The sequence below is a fragment of the Rhinolophus sinicus genome, chromosome 17, assembly GCF_057876585.1.
Source record: "Rhinolophus sinicus isolate RSI-liver-muscle chromosome 17, RSI-T2T, whole genome shotgun sequence".
NCBI lineage: Eukaryota > Metazoa > Chordata > Mammalia > Chiroptera > Rhinolophidae > Rhinolophus > Rhinolophus sinicus.
This window is the reverse complement of record NC_142517.1, coordinates 34,383,561-34,404,897: the sequence shown is the minus strand read 5'-3', so window position 1 is coordinate 34,404,897 and position 21,337 is coordinate 34,383,561. Positions and strand designations below refer to the sequence as shown.

Here is a 21,337-nt window from a genome sequence, read left to right as displayed (position 1 = left end):
TTGTAGCACAATGAAAAAATGAAAAACAGGTCTGAGTTTTAGGCTTGCCTCAGCCACTTAAATAGCCAATTGACCTTTGAACTTCTATTTTTCTCATCCTCACAGTGTGGATAACAATACCTATGTTTTCTAAACTCCACGGATTATTGTGAAGACCCAGGTGAATTCACATGAAACAATTGTTGTAACTAATATGATTTTATTATTAAAACATCAGAAGGCAAATAAAAAATTACTGAATGAATAATACAAGAAGGCACAGGGTGCTGTAGGAGTTCAGAGGAATGACAAATCTCCAGCCTGAGCTTGCAAAGGAAAGCTTTATAAAGAAAGGACTGAAAGCAAATAGGAATGCACCATATTTCAACATCTTTTTATTTGCATTCCTTTCATTTCAAAATCTAAAATGAATTAAGATAAACTTGAGAGTCAGGGAAATGGCAGCAGAAGATAATAGTTTTGTTTAATGAAATATTATTGTGTCAACACAAAAATGCAGGGTTCAAATAAATTGTTAGTGTTTCATTTCATATTCTGTGAAGCCTGTATCAGGAGAATTTAATAATCAGCAAAGACAACAGATTCATGATGTTTCAGAATCATTTCTATTTTATTTCAAATACTATTTAATATATCAATGAAATAAAAACAAAGACATGATAAAATATAACAATTTGATTTTCTTGCATCTTGCTTTTGTCCCTTAATTTCAATTTAACAATTTCAAGGCAATTGCATCTCTGCTCTTGATGATTCTCAATTATTTAAAGTCTATGGTCTCCAAATATGCTATCACTCTATATTTGACAAAATATTGCTGACATTTTTTTGAATTTTTCTTTAGTTTGTATCACATTAAATTTTACAAAATAAGTTTTGTTATGAATAAATCTATTAGTAAATTACTTTTAAAAAGGTTAATTCCATTTGGACCCTGAGTTAAAGTAATTTATTATAAAACGCTGTGATTATACTTGTAAAGTTCTTTTTTTTTTTTAGTGTTTCTTGTATCTAAGACAACTCAATATTTAACTTCTTTTCACAGTTTTTGTTAAGCTTCTTTCTCATGTTGGAAAAAAATCCTTATGTTTTTCAAAAGTATATTTTAGACTAATTCAGTAAAAAGCTATTCTCAAAAAAAGTGATCACTTGCAAAAATTCTATTAAAACTGGATAGACTTTCAACATTTTCTGTGTTTTTACTGTCTTAAGAAATATATAACTTTTTATGTCCTATCTTTTTGCAACAATAACATCTAAAGAAAATTACCTAAGTAAAATCTCCAACATCTAGAATTCAAAAGAAATAATAAATTGACATTAAAAATCCCTTATGATCTGAAAATAAACATGCAATCATAATTCAAATTTAAAGCTGAAATTTGTTAACCTTTCTGTATAGCATGTTTTCTTCTATCACTGCCTTTGTGATCACTGCCTCTATTTCAATGAAGTTTTGTATTTGGGGGAAAAATGCCTCTGTGCTTTATACATATTAGTAATGCTTAAATTAAGTGTTAATTAATTACTTCTTAATTTTATTTTAGGTTATACTGTCACACGTGGATTCTTAAGAAATACTGTAAATATCAGATAATAGTAATATGTTACTTTGTTAGATATAATGACATTTGATCACAAAAGTTCAAATCATCATAAAATATTTTAAACTCTGAGCCTGCAATAGTTCGTTTAATAGAAAAAACATGTACAACATTAATATAAACGTATTCACTGTATCCACAAAGGGACAGTGACTCTAAATTATAAATAGCTTCTGCTAAGACTTAACAGATAGCTAAATTACTATGTTTATTTAATAACTGATTTTTTGCGGAGTCTGCCTGTAAGACAATTTGTGGCATTTATTGCATGCGTGATGAATTTTCACTGCAAGTATCAACATTCTATAGGTCATTTTACCAAATCTCAATACAGATATTTTGACAGAAAAAGAATGGACATTCTTAAATCAGCCTCAAAGAATAATACCTTTCTATATTTTTTGAATATTACGTCTTAGTCTGTATGTATAAAAATACATTTTTTTTTTTTTTTTAAGAAAACCATTAAAAAATCAATAGCACTGCACTCCATAACTGCACCTAAATTTAAATTTATTTCAACTGCAAATCCCAATGTTATTCCATGGCTATGATGATACAAAACTTTTCCTTGCATGTATTTTCTATCCCAAAATATTACAATAAAGAAAACAATAGATTCCTACAATGAGAAACATGCTTATGGGTCCCTGTAAATAAAAGCCTGGAGAGGGGCAGAGTTACTCAGGTACTTCTGAGCTTCTCAGGTACTTCTCCAGATTTGATTTTAGAAGTTAGTTGGCTGGTCATTATTACCAAAACCCTTTAGAAAGAAAGTGTTAAAGCTAAAATAATTTAAGTCAGAAAAGTTATAGTTATGTCATGAGTTTGGTTCAATTATAACACCAGATTCTACTTTTTTCTGCTCCTCAGTAAAATAGAAACCTCAGTAAAATACTGTTTCAAACAACAATATGTCAAAAAAAATAAAACAGTGCTTGAAAACATTGTACTTATTTGTGAATAGTTCTAGCTTATGAAAGTAATTTGCATAGTACTTGGAAAATTTTTGAAAACTTTAAATATGTTATAATTTGAATAATATAGTTGTTCTATTTTAAATAGTATACAACTATTTACTGTTAAGTGCCATAAACTGTGATCTTTATGTATAAATGTACTTGCATTCTCATCATGCACATTACAATTAATATCTTACGTCTTTCGACAGAAAAAAAAAGCTTGGGGAAATTATTCAAATGCTATTCTCTTAATATTCAATTGTACATGTTTTGAATGTCTATGTGGTGGCTTTAAAATATAAATATTTTATTCTGCTAAATAAATTTTATGGTTACTCATTAAAGCATTGAGAAAAGTTAGCTGTTCTAAGGAGATATTTATATTTATAGATGAATGAATCCATTTTATATTATAAAATAATATAAAATGTTCCAGTCTCATAACGAATTAAAATTTTTGTAAATTATTTTTGTAAATTTTTTATTAAATTTATTGGTGTGAAATTCGTTAAAAATTATATTAAGATTCAAGTGTACAATTCTATAATATGTCATCAATATATTGCATTGTGTGTTCACCACTCAAAGTCAATTCTCCTTCCATCAGCATATATTTGACCCCCTTTATGCTATTCTACCACCGCCAGACCACCTTACCCTCTGGTAACCACTAAACTATTGTCTGTGTCTATGAGTTTTTGTTTGTTTGTTGCTTTTAGTTTTATATCCTACATATGAATGAAGTCATATAGTTCTCAACATTTTCTGTTTGACTTATTTCACTTAGCATGATAATCTCAAGATCCATCCATGTTGCTGCAAATGTCAGTATTTCATCTTTTCTGAAGGCCAAGTAATATTCCATTGTACATATGTACCACTTCTTTCTTCTTTATCCAATCATCTATCGAAGGACACTTCGGTTATTTCAATTTCTTGGCCAAATATATGTGATTGTTCGTGAAACTCTTAAGCTGTATTCTACGGTTTTCATGGCTGAAGACTTTGGTTCCTTAGAATTACTTTTATTTCTCTCACTCGTGTCACTGCTTCAGAATGGGGAAAACACAGATCATGACAATCATGGGCTTGAACAGTCTCCACATGTTATAGTTGAACCTCTTCTTTTTACCCTTTCGCCATTCCTATTAAAAGATGTATGAGGGTGGGGGGTAAACCAGGGCTTAGAAGTGAGTTAGTTCATTCTTTCTTTATTCCATGTCACTTTATATTTCCTAGAATTCAGTGGATGATGTGTCATCATTTTTATGCATTTCTGGTACCTAAAGTAGGATCAAAGCCTACTTTCTGAGCGCTGAGTACAGCACAACTGCACATTTTGTTTAAGGCTATTTCTCAGATACCTGTAATTTTTTGTGATAAGTCAAAGAAATTAAAATTACAATGTGGAGATTTAATGAGAAGAAAAATAATTTTATTTGCTCAATGGAATTCATAAAAGTGGCTTTTTGTATTGAAGTATCTCAGATACCTATTTTCCATGCATTTGAAGTTGAATACCACACTGCATGTGAGAGTCAAGAAATTATTTTTTGAAATGAACTTAATCATTTTAGTTTGATTGCATAAAAATATGCTTTCAGAATCTATGACAAATTGATTTTTGGATAGAGAGGGATTTCCAAGGCATTAAGCGATTTGCTTTTGCTTGTCAGTAAGACCGAAGCAAAAAATATTTTATCTCATTTGGGCCTGTGGCTCTTGTTTGGTTCATTAGTTTTCATTCAAGTTCATCTACATGCCTCAGTTAATACACCAATGCTTTAATGAGTGTGTATAAATAAGCTGAGGCAGAATTTGGTCTATAAATTCCCAAAATATAATTGCTTCTAGAATATATATAGTTTGCTCTCTTCTAATTATTTTCAATTAATATAGAATATAAGCCAAACTATTATTTTTCACAAACAAATGTATGTGTTGTCATTGCATTATCTGGAGCTCCAGAAATTTATTTAATTAGATTTATGTAAATTATGGTTTAATGACTGTAAAGTCTAAGTATAATAAAACTTGAAATGTTTCATGCAGATTTATTTAAATATCAACTCCCTTCTAACATTTTTTAACTTCCCAACTCTCAGCACAGGTATTAATAATGTAGGATTTGCCGGCAATTTATGGGTATAGGCCGGGATAGTGTCTCATGAAGCCGAAGAATGGACACATGGACCACGGAGAGTCAAAGAGTTGTAAAGGAAGACAGTTTTATTAAAAGCAGGAGAAGTGCTTGCAGCTCCTAAGCGGGGGTGGGGGGGTACCTGAAACTGGGAAGCCCATTAGCTAAGGCAAAAAGTGTTTACTTTTATACTTTCCCTTGCCTGCTTGGGGAAGGGGGCTGGAGTTTTCTAATGGAATTCATCTATCAGGTTTGTCCTGTTTGCCCATGCTGAAGGGATTAATGAAATAATCTATTCCTATCTACGAGATCTGCTTCTTTGTCCAGCCAAAAGGGATTTGAGATTATTTATTAACCTCAAGGCATATTCTCATATCTCTGTCCTGGAGTGAAAGAGACATTCCAGAACATGGAGTTTCAGGATGTGGCTTCTTTTTTGTTTATTCCACCAGGGACCACCCTGTCTACCTAGCAACATGCTAACTAACTTGTCTCAATCCCCCCTCTGAAGATGTAACCCTAACTGCAGTTAGGGGATAGGGCGATGGCCGCTCTGGCTACTTCAGACTGAGGAGGGACATAGAAAGAGACCAGCAGTTGGGCTTGTCCAGAGGTTTATCTAAGGGTCGCCAGTAGATGAGCAGATCCAGATGAGGGTTTTGTTGCTTTGGAGGCCATTGTAGCAAGCTAGCGAGTGGTCCACAAGGAGAGATGCACCATAGGCAACAGCAAGAATAAGAATAAGAGAAATGTGAGAAAGTCTTCTTTAAGTCCTGTTAAGCTAGGAAGGCAGGAAGTATGGAAGGATAAATCTAAGTCAAAGAATCCTGCCTGTTGTTTAATGTTGGAAACTATGTTATGGATTTGTTATACCTTATCTTCTATTTAATGAGAATTATCAGAAAGATTGAAGCAGCATAATCCTTTACAATTTTCACATCCTTGATTATCTTGGAGGAGGAGGTAGTCTATGGCAGCTCGATTTTCAAGGACTGTTTCTCTGACTCATCCTAACTCTTGGCCCATGGCATGTATCACCTGTGAAGTGGCATTCAGGAACTTTGCCATTGACCAAGCAATGTGGCTAATCACATTTAAAGCTATGATCATAGCAGGTACTAGACTCCAACTAGACAGGAGGTAAAGGTTTGTTCAACATAATTTCCTCCTTTAAGGCAAGTCTGACACATTCATTACATGTTTGGCTAAGTAAATTCATATGTTTTCTTTTCTTTGGAATGGTATGAGGTCCTCTGGAGCCCCATGTGTGAAACATTATTATAAAGAGTAAAACTTGATAAAACATTGTGTAGTAATTGTTAATGGTGTCTTACATGCCAGAAAGTTTCAAAAGACTAATTAAAATATAGCATGCGAAAATAACATAAAATATGCCTAGGCTCAGCCCTGCCCAAGGCAAGTAATGACAGGAAGAAGGGGCTGAATATAAGACAATACATGTGAGAGATACAGCAAAGAGGAGAATGAAAGCAGCAGTAAGGAGAAAGAAGCCACCTAATATGATCTTTTTGAAACTAGACTGTATCATCTGAGTACTTATCTGTACGGCGTGGAAGATGTTTTAGGTCCTCGAGAGGTTGACTGGAATACTGAAGATCTTTGTCTCTTTCTTCTGCTTATGTGGGTGTACTTGTATAGGGTTTCACTCGAGAGTGGTGAATCCAGGAGTCAAATTCTGGGCCTTTTACTGCTGTGGGAGTAGAAAGAATCACGGTGCAGGGTCCTTTTCACACTGGGTCTAGTGTTGGAGGTAGAGAAGGAACAGGTTTTATAAGAACTTCATCTCCTGGGTTAAATAGGGGTTTTGATCAGCTCAAAGTCGAGTTTCTGATAATTGTTGGACGGCTTGCTGGAACTGTGCTAAAGAAGTTATATGTTGGGTTAGTTCTATAGTCTCATGATCAATTAGGAGATCATTGGTTAAGAAACGCCTACCGTACAACACTTCAAAAGGGCTTAGGCCACACTTAGTTGGAGTATTTTGAATAGGGAGGAGGGCTATGGGGACTAAAGCTGTCCAATTTTGGCTAGTTTCTTGTGATAATTTTCTAAGATGTCTTTTGATAATGCCATTGGTGTTTTCTACCTTGCCTGAGGATTGTGGCCTCCAAGCACAATGGAGGTGATAGTCTATTCCTAGTGTTTTGGATATACCCTCGGTGACTGAAGATCTGAAAGAAGGCCCATTGTCTCTTTGAAGAGACTTGCGGAGACCAAATCTAGGTATGATTTCCATAATTAGGGCCTTAACTGCTTCAATTGCCTTTCTGTTCTCCAAGGAAAGGCTTCAACCCAGTGGGTGAAGGTGTCCACCCACAGTAGGAGATACCAGTATCCTTTAGCTTTGGGCATACGGGTGAAGTCTAATTGCCAATCCTCTCCTGGGTATTTGCCTTGTCTTTGCACCCCTGTGGGTATCTGAGGATGTGTTAGAGGGTTATTTTTATGGCAGACTTCACAGGATGTAAGAATATGTTGTATAGTCTTTTGAATAATTTTTGAGCCATTTGTAAAGTTTTGTCCCTTCCTAAGTGGAAGGTTTGGTGAAGAGTTTGTAGAATTTTCCATTGATTGGCAGCTGGGAGGTGTAAACAACCATCCTCCCCTTGTAACCAACCCATGGGTTGGGTAGTGTATCCCCTTGTCTTAGCCCATTCTTGTTCCTTTTGAGTATATTGGGGTTTAATGTAGGTTATGGACCCATCTCAAATTAGAGGCGTTAGTGTAGGGTTAAGACTCAGTTTGGCAGCATTTTTGGCTGTTTAGTCTGCTAATTGGTTACCTTCAGAAATCTCATTACTTCCTTTTTGGTGTCCTTTGCAGTGTATAACTGCTATTTCTTTAGGAAAGAGTACTTGACTGTAGGAGTCGGTTGATATCCTGGTGATATTTGATAGGAGACCCATTGGCAGTTAGTGCTACATGCTACTATGGGCATATAACACTAAAAAGGCATATTTTGATCAGTATATATATATATATATATATTTGGGCTCTTTTTCCTTTAGCTCTAGTGCTTGAGTAAGCTATTAGCTCAGCCAATTGTGCACTGGCTCTAGAAGGAAGGCTTTCATGTTCTAAAATATTATGGAAACTAACAACAGAATATCCATTTTCGTGTGCCATTTTCTACAAAAGAGCTCCCATCAGTAAAAAGGGTCCAATCTGGATTGTCTAGAGATGTGTCTTATAAGTCTGGACTAGCAGCATAGTTTTGTAGTAAAATTTGCTGGCAGTTATGTATCAGCTTTTCTCCCACCTCAAGGAGGGATGGGCTGGATTAATAGAAGAACAGGTCCATATTTGAGTTACAGGACCTTCTAGTAAAAGAGCTTGATACCTCAAGAGGCAGCTATCTGTGAGCCAGTGACTATTGTCAGTATTTAAAAGTCCTTGAATGTGATGGTTAAGTCTTGTCCCATTGTAGGCTTGGTAGCTTCAGGAACTTAGGAGGTCAGCCATAGCTATGGCCCAGAGGCAAGCCGGCCAGCCGCGTGCTACAGGCCTAGTTTTTTACTTAAATAGTTGCTGTGAGGGACCTCTGGGTTGCTGTGAGGGACCTCTGGGTTGCGTTAGGACTCCTAAAGCCCTTTAGCAGAAACAATACCCTCCCTTTCTTTCTGTTATATATAAGTGGGAGGATTTTCCTGTAGGAAGTCTTGAGGCTGAGGTACTTAACAGTGCATGTTTTAAAAGGCTAAAAGCTTGTTCTGCCTCTGAGTTCCAAAATAGCAGACGATTGTTTGCAGTTTGAGTACCTTTAATTTGTTGGTAAAGAGGGCAGGCCATTTCTCCACATCCTGGATCCATAGGCGCAGTAGCCAGTAATGCCTAGTAAGCCCCTTAATTGTTTCAGGGTCTTAGGTAGGAGATATGTGGAGATGGGACAAATTCTGTCCTCCCCTAGGGTCCTGGTTCCTTCAGAGATAATTAGCCCAAGGTATTTGACAAAAGTCTGACACATTTAGGCCTTGGCTTTGGAAACTTTGTAACCCTTAGAGTTCTTGAACTAATCTCCATTCTCCATTTTGTTTTGGAACCCCTAAGATGGGGGTGTTGCAAGGGCTGCTGCATTCTCTAAGGAGCACTTGTCCTCTGAGACTGTTAATGATAGGGATTAGTTCTTTCTGTGCCTCAGATTTTCGAGGGTATTGTTTCTGGCAAGGAAATAAAGTGGGGTCCTTAAGATGAATGTGGACTGGAGCGGTCATTAAGGCACGACCAATTACCCACTGTGAGGCCCAGACATCAAAATTGATGTTGGTTTCTACCACTGGGAGGCAGCTAGTAATACTTCCAGGGGCTAGAAGAACAATAGTTCCCATCACGGTCATAATGTCTCTTCCTAATAAAGGAGTAGAACTTTCTGGCATGATCAAGAATGAGTGGGAGAACGTTAGTTTGCCCCGTATGCAGCCTAAGGGCTGGGAAAAATATTTAGTAATTTTCTTGGCCATGATTCCACGGACTTTAACATGTCGAATGGAGAGGGTACTGGGTTGGAGAGGAGGACAGAGAATGTGGCTCCTGTATCTAGAAGGAAATCAATAGGTTTTCCTTCCACTTCTAGGGTGACCCGAGGCTCCGGGGTCCCAATGGTTAGATGGAATGAGGGAGTCACTGGTAGAAGCCCTGGGCCTCTTCAGTCCCATGTGGGAGTCTGACTGGAAGAGGCTGGCCTTGGGGGTGGAAGACTCTGGGGACAGTCTGACTTCCAGTGATCTCCTTCACAGATGGGACAGGGCCGCGGAGGTCTCCGAGTCGGCCCTGGTTGCCGTGGGCATTCTCTTCACCAGTGACTGGACTCTCCACATGGATGGCAGTCAGACCTTCCCTTTCTCTGGGCAGCCACTAGTACTTCTGTCTTTTTTCTAATTTTCCTTTCCTTGTTCTTGGCTTCCTCTTAGCCCTGATTGTAAAAGATGGTGTTGGTCACCTTGAGTAACTGGTCCAAGGTGCTTTCAGGACCAATAGCCAAATTTTGTAATTTCCTGTGGATATCTGGAGGCAGCCTAAGATATAAATTTGTCTTTTAAAAGAATTTCCCCTGCGGGGGTATCTGGCCCTATAGATACCCGAGCAGGGGAAATTCTTTTAAAAGACAAATTTATAACTTATAGAAGTATGTTTAATTAAAGCCTCCTTGAGCCTTTCTAAAAAGGCTGAGGGATTTTCTTCCAAATTCTGGCTAATGGTAGATAGTTTTGAATAATTAATGGGTTTGGCCCTTGTTCTCCTTAGTCCCTCTAAAATGCATTTCAGAAAGTATCTTCTCTGCCAGTGCCCCATGGCTGTATCAGGATCTCATTGTGGATCTCAGTGGGTACTGCTTGTTTCCCAGTAGGCAAAGGCTCTTGAGTGGGGTCCTGTCCTGTCTGCTCTCAATGATATGCTAGGAACTGATCATCTCCAAACTTTTCGGCAGCTTACAAGACTGCTTGTCTTTCAGAACTGGTGAGTCTGATTTAAAATTAATGTAATATCTCTCCAGGAAATCTCAAAGAACTGGGTTAAATTTTGGAAAGCTTCTATGTATTTGTCAGGGTCATCTGAAAACTTCCCTAGATCTCCCTTTACTTGTCCAAGATCTTGTAAGGAAAAAGGGACTTGATCCCTGGCAGGCCCCAATTCTCCTTCTGTTTTCTCTTGTAAGGGAAGGAGATTTACTCCATGCTGGGGGCACTTCTATACAGGAGGTCCTGGATATGGAGGACAATTAGAAGGAGCTGAGGCAGGAACTGGCTCCAGAGAAAGAGCAGGATATAAAGTTTTGGGACAATCCCTTGACTGGGTGTTTGTTGAAGGGACCTCCTCTGGAGAGAAGGATCCCATTGGAGATTCCTTTGGAGGAGTCCTTTCAGGACGGGTCTCCTTAGAAGGGGTCTTCTTAGGAGGAGGGAGGCAAGAGATCATGTCCAAAAGAGCAGGTCAACTCTATATTTTTACAGAGATCTCAGTTGTCCCTCAGGGCAAAAAAAGGCTGAACATATGGAACTTCTGACCATTTTCCCTCCTGTCTGCAAAACAGGTCTAGCTGCATGATAGTATTGTAATTAATACTTCCCTCAGAAGGCCAAGTCTCCCCATCCTCCAACATGTATTTAGGCCAAACCTCGGAACAAAAGAAAACCAGGCACTGCTTCTTCAAAGTCTGAGAGTCAAATTTGTCCCAATATTTCAAGATGTAATACAGTTGGGTGAAGGCTCGTGAGGGCTGATTGCCCATCTGGAAGGGAGGAAGAACAGGAAGACATCCCTTTGCAATTCATCTCCCACAACTTGTTCTAGGGTGTCCCCCAGAAAACGTGGGCCATGGACACCGCACGACCAGTTCTGAGGTGAGCAGGGAGACACAGTGTACTAGGATTATCCGCACTTATCTGGGCAGCCAAGCCTGTGCCTCTGGTGGGCACCTACCCAAATCCATGTGTGTGTTTGTGTGTCCCCACCTGAATGTTTGGCACTGGCCCACAGGCCAATAAAGGCTGTGGCCGATAATGAGGTGCTTTAAGGTAGAGTGGTGTAGGCCCCAACTCTGGGCATCACAAAAATTGATGGCACAATTAATATAATAGTGGCCTTCTAAATAAAGATGTTTAAAGAGGGAGCATACACTCAAGGCTTGTAAAGAAGGTGTGCAGTCTGGGCAGACAGGCGAGGGGGAGATTTTGATTCCCAATAGGTAAGAGGTGGCAAACAGAGGAAATGGAAGCCCTAAAAGGCTTAAGATAAAGCATCCTCCTTAAGGTAAAGTGAGTCTGGAATATATTGCCCTTCCCTGGGAATTTTGTCAGATGGCTGACAAAAGGAGAGGTGTAAGAGGAAAGTGGTGAGGTATTCGGGACTCCATGGGTGGAGCTCCTGATGAGTCTGAGCTGCCAGATAATTCTTGAGGAATCGATAACAGGTGGAGAAATCACAAAAACAACAGAGAGATTTGGGGTGGAGACCAGGACACTTCCATCTGCTCTTTAAAGCTTGGAGGATATCCCAAGAGGACGATATGAGAGGGAATGCTAAATGCCAGTAAATCTTATCCTGAGTGACAAGAGATGTCCTATGGAGGCAGAGGTCCATGTTCTTACCTTAAGATGTCTTCAGTGTTGAGGAGGTCTCACAGGGAGTGTTAAGGAGGTCTCACAGGGAAGAGAACCCATACCAGCATCTCAAAAGCTGAAGAGTGACGGTGACAGGATAAAAGAACAGCAGAGACAAAGGAGTTATTCTGCTGGTACCTTCATGGGCAGTCGAGCTGGGAAGGGACCAGAGGGACATTTGGGACCCACCATAGAGTAGCTACAGACAGGATCCCTCAGTTGTCCGCAAAGGCCCCCAGTCCTGGTCACGCAGCAGTATTCAGTCTCCTCGTGGAAAGGAAAAAGGCAGCAGAAGGATACAAGAGAATAGCAAAGAAGGGGAGGGAAGCCTCCGAACAGCATCCTTTTATGGACAGTAGGGCTGGGGAAAGACCCAGGGAGCCTTTGGGACACATCGCAGAGTAGCAACAGTCAGAGTCCTGCAATTGCTGCCAATTCACCTCAACCACATGCTGTTTTTGCGCTTTACTCCACCCTAGGGAGAAAGCAAGAGAAAAGGCAATTGGACTGTGGCCGACTCGTCTCTGGCTCAGTGCCAGAGGGGATCAACCAGAGCCCTCTGCAAGACCTGCCCTCAGAGTCTTGAGAGTAGCAGCTGTGTTTTTCGCATTTAAATGGCTGATGGAGGCCTACTGTTTGTGTGATAGGAAAAGGAGACAAAAATGATGAAGGCCCATCGGGTGGGCAAGTTGAAAGGCACAAATAATATTTATCTCTCCTTCAATCCCAGATGAGCCCCCAAAAGATGTAGGATTTGCCGGCAATTTCTGGGTGTAGGCTGGGATCATGTCTCATGAAGCCAAAGAATGGACGCATGGACCAGGGAGAGGCAAGTAGTTGTAAAGGAAGATAGTTTTATTAAAAGCAGGAGAAGAGGTTGCAGCTCCTGAGTGGGAGAGGGTACCTGAAACTGGGAATCCCCGTGACTGAAGCAAAAGTTTTTTTACTTTTATAGTTTCCCTTGCCTGCTTGGGGAAGGGGACTGGAGACTTCTAATGGAATTCATCTATTAGGTTTGCCCTGTTTCCCCATCCTGAGGGGATTAAGGAAATAACCTTTTCCTATCTACTAGATCTGCTCCTTTGTCTGGCCAAAAGGGATTTGAGATAATTTATTAACCTCAAGGCATATTCTCATATCTCTGTCCTGGAGTGAAGGAGACCTTCCAGAACCTGGAGTTTCAGGATGTGGTTGCTTTTTTCCACCAAGGACCTCCCTGTCTACCTAGCAACATGCTAACCAACCTGTCTCATTAACAGCTTTTTTAATTCATGGAAACATTATTGATTTTTCTATTTTAACATGTATTATGTTTATTATAATTTTAATGTAATTTTCATTATGAAAGCCTTTGCTCCTTGGGGGCAGGGATAATACAGCATTCACTGGTATTCCAAGTGAAAAGGTACAACAAACAAAGCCAAGTAAGCTTAGCAAATTTTTATTGACTCTTTTTATGATGATCCTCTCCCTGTTCCTCCTTCCTAGCAAATCCTTTCCTATCCCCTTCCTGTGTTCATCCTGCTCTATTTAGTAGTATAAACTTATTCCTTATATGTGATTTCTATATTCTTTCAGAGTTAATCTGGCTTATAGCTACCGCTGCTAATTCCAAAGTATATAGTCATATATTTAGCCTAGTCCTCTCATATGTAAAATTGTTACTCACATGTAAAACAGGGTTCTATATCTCTCCTATACATTTTCCCTGCTCTCCTAATTGCTCTTCTTTCCTACAAACTGGCCTGCTGGTATAACCTCCTCTTGTCTCCTTGATTTCAGTATCTTTCCTTCCAATCAATCTTTTATTCTAACACCATTTTTTAAATTTTTCTAAAATACTCATATCACTTTTATTTCAAAATCTGTACTACATACGGCCCTCTACTATCTGATATCCACTATGCAACCTAACCTTCCTTCCAGCTTTGTTTCTCATGACAATGTCCTACACAGGATTGTTGGCTAGTCTCCAAATGAGCCATGGCATGATTTACCTTGTGATTTATCTGCTATCTTGAGAAAAGTATTCAGTCATTTAGTCTTTGTTCATTTTTCAACCGTTAGTTCAAAAGTGAAGCCTTTTCTGCTGTTGGAATGAATATCATTCTTTTGGAAATCCCATTTTATTTAAACTTTACATTGTACTTTGGAAATAATGATATATCTAAATATATATCTCTCCTATCATATTTTAATTTTCGTAAAGATAAATAAGACATAGTTCTCACCTTAGTTGAATTTATCTTCCAGCATTAGTGATGGTAATATTCTCCAATCTCATCCTTCTTTTCGGATTCTCTCCCTCTTTCTGTACCATATCGACAAAGTACCAGGACGGTTTTTATCTCTGCAATGAGCTCTCTGTAATTATGATGTTGTAAAGCATGAACCCAGGTCATAGTTCTATTATTACACCAATTCTTGACAAGCAGCCAGGGTCAGTAATGCAATTTATAAAATGGTACTAAAAGATTAACATTTAATTATGTTCCCCATCAACTTGTTTCCTCTTTGTATTGTTGTTTTGTTGTGGTACTACTTCTGTTTGCACAATTAACCAGAAAGCTGCCAAATAATAACAACCTTTTCCACTTCTTGTGTCTCTCCCTACAGCCGAGACCCATGTTACCCAACAGAGTTTTGTAAACATATTAAAATCTGACTAGGTAATGAGATTTTTTTGTTTGTTCGTGTCTTAGTTTCTTATCCCTATAATTCTTGCCATGAATTAGTCAGTATACAATACTTAAAGTTGCATTATACAGACATTTTAACCTCTCTAATCTACATATGTGTTCAGTAAAATTTCCACCACAATTTAACGTACTAGATGTTTAGATGAGTATATTCTGCTTTTATCATTTATACAATATTTTAAATTACTTGACCAGCTTTTTTAAAAACGATTTTTCTACTAGTATCCTTTTCCTTTGTCTCAGGTTTAGTCAACACCTTTGAAAAATATAACACATTCACAAATAGGATGTGAACAACCAAATAGAAACACCTATAATCTGGTTATTAAGTTTTGCAAAAGATCTGTTTGAAAATAAAAAGGTTTTCCCTTATAAAAAAAATAAATTATTTTGTAATATAGTAACCAGAAGATGTACATTTTCATTTCTGTGGTGTAATGCCCAGGAGTGTGATGACTAGGTTACATGATGGTTACATATTTAATCTTACAAGAAACTGCAAAACTGTTTTTCAGAGTGTGTGTTTTATTTTTCCACAGCTATGTATGAGAGATCAATTTTTCTGTATCCTTGCCAGCATCTATGTTATCATTATGTATTTACTTTATCCATTTTAATAGATGGGTGGTGAGATCTCATTGTGGTCTTACCATGTGTTTCTCTTATGGCTAGTGATGCAGAATATCTTTTTATATGTATGTTTGCCATCTATATTTGCTAAAGTATTTCTTCTGTGATATTTTCTGGGTATAAATAACTAAGTCAGTAATACGGTTTGTAAGTATTTCCTCCCAGCCTGTAGCCCATATTTCTATTTTCTTAACAGCAGAGCAAAGATTTTTAATTTGAATGAAGTCAAATTTATTCCTTTTTTGATGTCATGTCTAAGAATTGTTTACCAAACCCTAGATCTCAAAGATTTTTCTCCTATTTTTACTTCTAAATGCTTTATATGTTTATATGCAAACATTCCACATTGAGTTGACTTTTGTATAAGGTGTAAGAGTTAGGCTGAGGGATAAATTATGTTATAAAATTCTATCATAATAATAATAGAGTAATATAACCTACTCTATTTAAAAAAAAAAGATATCAGACAACTTGATTTTAACTCCTTAACTGTAGATTCCTGGACATTAAGGATTAGCAGTGTTCAAAAGTGCTTGTAAACAGGACATGTTTTGTCATGACCATTTTATTTATTTTCTATCATTAAGCTGCTGTTGTTTCTTTTTCTCTAACATGTTTCCAAAATGTACTATAAAATTATGTTTATTGTGATTCAGCAAGGAAGCATGAATTTAGAAAGTAGAAATTAAGAACCTGCATTTTACATATAAAAAATTTTAATAATAGTAACCAGTTACAACCAAGAAATTGCTTGTAACATTTGCAATTTTTAAGTGACTCTGCTGTTAATGGTAAGTCATTCTTGCAAATAAGGGGAATATTAATAAATGTGCAAATAGGGTATACTTTATACAAAACCTATTAATGTTATTTCAATAATAATGCCTTCTGGATGCAAAATTGTCTTTGAGGTAATTGTGAAATGCAATTCTGTATAGTACTGTGAATCTGGCTAGGATATCCAATGTGATATTATTGAAATAGTAGCCAGTACATTTTCTGGCATTTATCAGTGTCTGATATTTTGTTAGTACTCAGTTCTGTGCAAAAGCTGAATTTAATATTTTTATTTATTAGAAATGTACATAAAATGATATAAAAATAAAGAATAATTAGTGATTTGGAAATTCCTGGGAATTCTGATTTTCTTTCCCAAATTCCAGTAATAAACAACTGTTTTAAATTTGGAAATAATAAGTTATAAGTTATAGGATTCCTTTAAAGATGGACAGGCTGAAAAGTAGAATTTAAATAAGAAAACAAGTTTACTATATTTTAAACTGTATAAATCAAAAGGAAATCACCTGGGGAAAAAAGAAAAAGAAAAACTATAAACATACCTTAGTTGAAAGAGAAAACAAAACAGGTAAACCAATATACTTCGCATGAAAAATATAATTATAAAATATTTTAACAAAATTGAGACCAAACACATCAGTTATATCAATAAATGTCAATAGACTTAATTCACTATTAAAATAGGTAAAATTAAGGAAATAGGAAACAAAATTCAGTACTAAAATGCAATATATCGTGTTTCCCTGAAAATAAGACCTAACCAGAAAGTAGACTCTAGCATGATTTTTCAGGATGACATCCCCTGAGCATAAGCCCTAATGTGTCTTTTGGAGCAATAATTAATATAAGACCTGGTCTTATTTTTGGGGAAACACAGTATATACATATACATATATACACATATATCACGGCTAAACATAGAAAGAGAAGTTCAAATTTTATTACTTAGGCTTTCTGCCTTCTTAAATGCATCAATCCCAACCCAATGATAGGAAACAGCCATATAATCTACAAAATCATAATTTGCCTTAAACTCACAGGAGTGAAAGCTGAGATTGCAGGATCACCAACTAAACAAAAATCTAAAGAAAGGTACTCCAAGGAGAGAAGGAATACAAAACACTGATTAACCTGGGTCAGAGCCCAGGTTGAAGATTATATGTGAAGGGGTAAGAAGTTTAGTTAAAATTTTCAGTAAATTGCTTAAATTGCTAAGGACAGAATGGGCAGCTGGGATTGCATAAAGCCCTGGAAATGAACAGACACAAGGATAGTTTACGTGCATTCTTAGGATCCTCTTCACGGATTTTCCCTCAATGAAATGCACACTAAAAAACTTGGGGGCAGGGCAGGAGAATGGAAAAACACCCCTTGCCCCCTCCCCCAGTATAAACCAGCGGTTTGGGTGGAGCTGGGAAAGTCATAAAGCACCACCTTTTCTCCGAAGCAGCTAGGTGAAGGAAATGGAAAACAAAACAAAATGAAAACAAAGAAACAAATGAGTACAAACTTTCTATTGCTGAAAAGGGACAGGAAAATGTCCAGAACGCAGATCATTGGAAATTCTCTCTGGTCTCTGAAGGGGCCAGGGTCACTATGGAATCCCCAGCCTTGAGACTAAGAGACATAGTACCTACCTATAATGCTAAAATAAAAGAACAAGAAAAGTCTCTCTACCTTACTACTCTCCCCACACCATATTAGCAAGTCTACAGTACCAATGAACAGCAATCTGCCACTAAGAATGGGCAAAGAGTTTGGAGAGAGGCTCCCTCTGAGGCTTTGGCTAATAAGAAAAGTCTCAATTTGACGGTGAAACAGGAATACGTATATAACACAAACAAACAAACAAACAAACAACAAAAAAAACACAACACCACCACTCCAGCAACCCAACCCTTATTTAGACACAAAATACTGGTGGGAGAATTTGGAGTCAGTTGTTCACCAAGAATAAGCATAGCAAGAACAAAATGTAAAATCCAGCTCAGCTCTTGACTAGATTAACTTAACTCCCATCAAATACCTCAGTCTTTACTGTTCAGCATAGGATGCACAGTTTTCAAACAAAAATGAGGCAAAACGATAGCAACAAGCAATAAGGAAACAAAGAAATAAACAGAACCAGACTCAGATCACCCTCTTGTTGAAACTATCTCATACGCTGAATGTAAAATAACTGGTTAATATGTTTAAAATCTCTAAAGAAAAAAGTGTCCAGCATACATTAATAGATGGGGAACCTCAACAAAGAGATACAAATCACAAAACCCTAGAACTATTGGGATACCATTTCTCATCTATTAGATAAGTGAAATGTCAGCTATATGAAAATTAAAAATATAGCAAATACATTCTTTCAGTGCATCGGTGGGCAAACAGGCACTCTCATTCATTAGTGGCAGGAATGCACACTGGTAAAACTCATTTGGAAGGGAATTTGAAATACTTAACAAAACTCCCAATTAATGTAGCAATCTCACTTTTAGGAATTTACCCAAAGGTAAACCTCCTCAACACAATGAAAACACCTATAGATAAGTGTATTGTTTGTCATTGCAAAAATTGGAAACAACTTATATTTCCATATAATGGAAAATGGTTGCCTAGACTGTGTTATTCATCCAATAGCAATAAGAACGAGAAAGACACACCAACTGATGTACCATGATTTTAAGAGTATATGTTGCTAAGTGACAAAAGCAAAGTGCAAAAGATTATTTTCTGTACACTACCTTTCATGAAGAATGAAGGAGAATCAAGAATATATGTACTCCACTGAAAAAGGAAATTTATACTAGAAACAAATGAAAATGGTTATCTACAAGGGGTGAGTGGGAATGTGGCATAAAGGATGGAGGAATAAAAACAAAGTAAAATGAATTGGGGATGGAACTTCACTATATACCTTTTTAAAAACAGTTCTGACTTTTAGATCTAGATTGATATTATATATACTTAATAAATAAATAACATAAATTAGGGTGGAATTTTAAGCCCCCAAAATAATTTTATTCATTTTTTTAATAAGGGGGCCTTTTTCTTGTCATATGCATTTTTTGTTTTTTTCCTATAAAAAGTTTGGTTGAAAATATAAGAAAATATTGACAGTTTCTATATTGCTAAACTTTCTCTTTTTTCATTTTCTGACCAGCTCTGGGGAAATATCATACTCAAGTGGAATAAGCACTTGACTCAGTTGGGAGTCTTAAATTCAGTTTTAAGAAAGTCATAACATTTATGATCTTCAAAGCCCACATCTATATAATGAAGATCATAATTTTTCTTTCTGGCAAGTGTGGTTGGAGTTCTAAGATAATAAATTAGCAGAATAATCCCTTAGAGAATAAGTCTGTGGGAAATCAACTCTACATTTGTTTGCTGCTTGGCTTTGGCAGATAGGTGGCTGAATTATTAAATAAAATAGTACATATCTAATCAGGTCTTATTAGTGAAGATATCTGAAACTAAACAACAGCAAATTGACTGCTGACTTGTTTATCTGCCTCAACGATTGTATTTAGTTAACTTTAGGGTGATTATTCAGTAGTCAGATAAAAGTGTCTTGAAGAGCTTAGAAAATATAATGGTGTAGAGTAGGTGGGCTTTGAATCTAAAGCTTTTCAACTTTTGGAAGTTAAAGGGGTTCAAACGCTACTTTTACTGTGCTATAACCATGTGAAGCAACATATTTTTCATAAATTTCCTAAGCTTACCTATATTTACCATGAAACTGACATAATAAGAATACCTACCTAGTACAGTAAAAGTTAGAACAGTGTTGGACTGATAGTAAGCTCCCACTAAATTTTGACTATTATTTTTGTTGTTGTTATTTAAAAAAAAAAATGTTTAAATCAATGTATTTGGAAATAGAAAAAAGATGTAGGCCTACTGGAGATATAAGAACTGGATCTTCATAAGAACTATAAAATAAATCAAACTACTAAATTAAGAAAAAAAGTAGAGAAAGAACAAATTGATAAACAAAAATTATAATGGAGAAATTAACTGTCAAAAAGTTATTACAAAGAATAATGAGGTCTTTGCACATAATTATGAGAACCTGGATGTTATGTGTGATTTTTCTAGGAAATACTGATATAAACATGACAAGAACTCATCTTAGGGTAGAAATCTGAGCAGAATATTACTGGAGAAGGAATAGATAAAGTTGTCAAAAATACACTGTTTACTTAAGAAACACAAGACTTGACTAAGCAGTTTCAGATAATGATAGTACAATTCCTTTAATTAATAGATAATAATAATGGCCATTTCACTGTTCTGAGGGCAAAAAAGAATTGCAAATTATTACTCTGAAGTTAACCTGACATTTATTTTTGTTTTTACTATTAAGTGAATTGAAGTTTTTATTTTACTGCTTCTGTGTTCTTAAGTTTGAATAATCTTAATTCTTTTATAATAATATCTCTTCTTTCTCCCCCCCCCCAGCTTTGTTGAGAGATACTTGACGTATAACATTGTGTAAGTTTAAGGTGCATAATGTGTTGATTTGATAAATTTATATGTTGTGATATGATTACAACTCTAGTGTTAGCTAACACCTCCCTCAGTTCCATACTTAGCATTTATTTTTTGTTGTGAGAACATTTAAGGACTACTCTCTTAGCAATTTTCAAGTTTTAATACGATATTATTAACTGTACTCACAATGCTGTTCATTAGATTCCCAGAACTTATTCATCTTCTAACTAGAAGTTTGTACTCTTTGAACAACATCTACCCATTTCCCTCACACTGCCAGCTTCTGGTAAACCACATTCTATTCTGTCTCTATGAATTGAGCATCTTTAAATTCCATATATAAGTAATATCATACGAGTATAATATTTTTCCTTCTCTGTCTGACTTATTTGACTTAGCATAATACTCTCAACGTTGCTTCATATTGTCATGAATGGAAGGGTTTCCTCCTTTCTATTGAATATTTATATATATCTTATCTTCTTTATCCAGGCACTTAAGTTCTTTGTATATTTGGCTAGTGTGAATAATACTGCAAAGAATCTGTGTGTGCAGATATTTCTTTGAGATCTTGTCTTAATTTCCTTTGGATATCGTATACCCAAAAGTGGGATTGCTGAATCCTATGGTAGTTCTATTTTTAATTTTTTTAAGGAAACTCCATATTGTTTTCTATAGTAAGTGTACCAATTACATTCCCACCAACAGTGCATAAGGGTTTCCTTTTCTCCCCATCCTCACCAATATTTATTTTCATGACGGCCATTCTAGTAGGTATGAGGTGACATTTCATTGTAGTTATTTCTTTTTTCTTTTTTAGATAATGTTCATGCACTCATACAGTTATTATTTTTTTATTATTAGTTTCAGGTACACAAAACAACATAGTAATTAGACA

General features: G+C 36.4%; 1 long non-coding RNA gene across 2 annotated transcripts in view; it reads right to left on the bottom strand.

Annotated features, from left to right (window-relative positions):
* Positions 1–679: 679 nt before the first annotated feature.
* The window catches only part of LOC148754754 (uncharacterized), a 178,923-nt gene continuing 158,265 nt past the window's right edge, over positions 680–21,337 (bottom strand). The window contains exons 3-5 of one of the 2 annotated variants that reach the window (XR_016019707.1): positions 14,056–14,188; positions 11,813–11,900; positions 680–6,465 (exon numbers count right to left, since the gene is read on the bottom strand). This is a non-coding gene — a long non-coding RNA (uncharacterized LOC148754754). Of the gene's footprint in view, positions 6,466–11,812; positions 11,901–12,013; positions 12,247–14,055; positions 14,189–21,337 lie in introns of those variants that run through there. The other variant, XR_016019708.1, reaches the window with a different exon arrangement.